This window comes from Tupaia chinensis, unplaced genomic scaffold (genome assembly GCF_000334495.1).
Source record: "Tupaia chinensis unplaced genomic scaffold, TupChi_1.0 Scaffold149983_1, whole genome shotgun sequence".
NCBI classification, from domain to species: domain Eukaryota; kingdom Metazoa; phylum Chordata; class Mammalia; order Scandentia; family Tupaiidae; genus Tupaia; species Tupaia belangeri.
In genome coordinates, this window is record NW_006209825.1 from 211,549 (window position 1) to 214,702 (window position 3,154).

At 40.4% G+C, this 3,154-nt stretch overlaps 1 pseudogene; it reads left to right on the top strand.

Moving 5' to 3' along the window:
• Nucleotides 1-1,455: 1,455 nt before the first annotated feature.
• LOC102485070 (beta-1,3-glucosyltransferase pseudogene) lies at nucleotides 1,456-2,796 on the top strand (annotated as a pseudogene).
• The last annotated feature ends 358 nt before the right edge of the window (nucleotides 2,797-3,154 follow it).

Genomic DNA, 3,154 nt, shown 5'->3' on the forward strand with positions numbered 1-3,154 from the left:
GGTTCATGGAAGCCAATGACAATGAGGACATGAGTTTCCATAATCTTTGGGACACTGCTAAAGTAGTCATAAGAGGGAAGTTAATAGCAATTAGTGCACATAAGAGGAGCATGGGAAGAAGGCAAATGGATCACCTAACATCATGCCTCACAGAATTGGAAAAGCAACAGCAAGAAGATCCAATAAAACTCTACTATAATACTGCTTCTGTTGTTATGGACTCATAAAATTATAAGACATATTTTGAACATTATCTTTAAAATTCAGTATTTTGAAATTTTGAAAGTTGTTTGTAAACTGTCAAAAATTATGGAGTATGAGCTAAAATTTGTGGCAAAATGTAAAAATAAATAAATGAAAGAAAAAAAAGAAATCACAAAAATAAAATAAAATAAATCTACCCAGTTCTAAGACTAGTAAGTATTTGGCAAGGGAAACAAGAATATGACTATGATAAATGCACTATTCCCATTTTCATGAAAATATCAGATAAACAATTCTGGATATTCAGTGATAAAACTCAATAAAATGAAAGTAAAAAGGAAATTGCATTGATTAGAAAGACCTATTATTTTAAACAAAATACATTCTATAGATAAAATCATGAAAATTTTATTTATTTATTTATTTGGAGAGGTTTTTGCTACAGGGCGTGTGCTCTCGCCAGACAGACAGAGAGAAACATAGAGACAGAAAGCAAGAAATCAGCTCCCAGGGGGGATAGTCACGCTGCAATCCCTTCTCCTCCATTCTCCTCTTGGGATCTTGGGCACGCACGCACACGCGCCCGGCGTGAGTTTTAAGCCACTGGGTCCGGACGCGAACCTCGGTTCCCATGAAATTTTAGAGATGGCAGAGGTAAAACAGAATATCTAAATGTCCTTTAAAAGTATTTAAAGGGGAACCAGCAGTTAGCGTAATGGCTATGTTGCTGGACTCCCATGCAGTCGACCGCGGTTCGCGTCCAGAACCTGGTGGCTTAAAACTCACGCTGGGCACGTGTGCGTGCATGCACAAGATCCCGAGAGGAGAATGAAGGAGAGGGGATTGCGACATAACCATCCCTCCTGCAGGGTGATTTCTCACTGTCTCTATGTCTCTCTCTGTTGGTGAGCGCACGCGCCCTATAGGGAAAAATACCTCTCAAAAAAAAAAAAAAGAAAAAAAAGTATTTAAAGCAGATTAGAGAATCTAAGAAGCTGGAAGTTTTGTTAGATGGCTTGAGATCTTCTGACTCCTGCTTCTAAAGTGCCATCCAGATTATCTCACTTCCACCTTCCTCCTCCACCATCAGGCCCAGAACCTGTGGTGTCAGCCAGTATAAAGCAGGTCAGAGGATGCCTTGAGACCTCCACTACCTTTTAGTTATTTCAGATGCCATCTATATTATCTTGCTTCCACTGCCCACCTTTGATATTATCCCCAGAAACTCCACAGCAATAGCCAGTGAGAAAAATGAGGCCAGAGATTGCCTTAGGACCTCCACTGTCTTCTGATTATTTCAGGTACCATCCAGGTCATCCTGACCCCACATCCTTTCTCCACCAATAGCTCCAGAACCTGTGCAATAGCAGCCAGTGAGAACTGAGACCAGAGACTCCAGCTGCCTATTGCCTGCTCAGGAATACTTTCAGATCTTCTAGTTATCAGAAGAACACAGTGCATATGCATGCTGCATGACAACTTCTTTCTTCCTCAGTGGACAACCTGCAACTCAACCCCAGGTGTACCTTTTCTCAAGAAACTGGTAGGCCATTTGGAAAGTCCAGTTCTAGTGACAAAGGTGTAAGTGGCAGGGTGTCAGTTAGAAAAAGCTGCAGAAAGACTTTAGCTCTCCTCTTCCTGCATGCCTTTGAACTCTCAGAATTAATCCCAAGAAATAAGAAATAAAGATTTAATTCATCAGGTGGCCAGACACCATCACATAGGAATAAGAAATACAATAAACCAAGAAAAATATCTCTCCCTAGGAAAAAGAACAATTTCTCTATATCCACAATCAGTACAATAGAATTAGTGGAAATGTCAGATAAATAATTAAGAATATTCAGACAACACTAAATTAGATGCAAAATAAAAGAGACAAAACCCTACAGGCAATGCAAGAGCAAAGAGAAAACAAACCCATGAGATGAGGAAGTCCTTCCAAGACTTGATAAAAGAAATACAAACCGAGTCCCAGCAGGATACAGCTGCCAGCTCACCTCCATCACTGCTTTGTATTGTTGGCGCTGCCTGAGCTGCTGGTGCTCCTCACCTGCTCCCCGGGATTTGGAGAATAATAGTATATCAAGGACAGATGATGTAGACTTAAAGGAAATTGTATTTGTCATCCAGAGTCAAAGTAATTCCTTTCATGCAAAGAGGGCAGAGCAATAAAAATTTTTTTTAAAAAAAATCATCTTACAGCAGGCTGCAGATCTTACACAGGAACTCCCCAGAGTTCTTCATCAGCTGGAAAAGCAGAAAGGGGCATAGATCATACTTCCTCTGTTGCCGCAGTTTTCTATAATATATAGCAGAAATTCATCGTGGATTTTCTTCTGTGAAGAAGAGACAATGATACAGATTTCAAAAGCCTTAGAAACACTCAGAAGGTATGACCTATCTCAGGAATGGTTTTTAGGAAAAGCATTACATCATGAAAAATCTACAATTATTCACCATTATGCCTTTTCTGAAAATCCTACAGCCTTTAAATATCCTGACTTTGCTGTTGGCTGCGCCCTTAGTACTCCATTTGTAAACAATACCCACTGTAAAGCAGACTTGGGAGAGCCAAGCCCGGCTCATTGAGTACTACAGTTACAGATAGTTCCATCCCTTCAGTGGATCTGGGAATTCCTAATACAAATAGAGTTCCTTGTGGAAAGACATTTCCATTTTGGAAAATTTTTTGAATCATAGCTGTGACAAAATAGCATGGTGCATTATCGTGCATGATGATACATTACTAAGCATCTCCAGGCTCCAGCACTTGTTTAGCTGTTATGACTCCAGTAAACCTGTATTTCCAGGAGAATGGCTATGGCCTGGTCACTGGTGGCTACAGCTACTCCATTAGAGGAGGAAGATGAGTGGTCTCTCTGGATCTCTAATGTCTTTCTCTCTGCTCTGATTTCACTAGAATGGTGTTCAGCAGAGAAGCCATCAG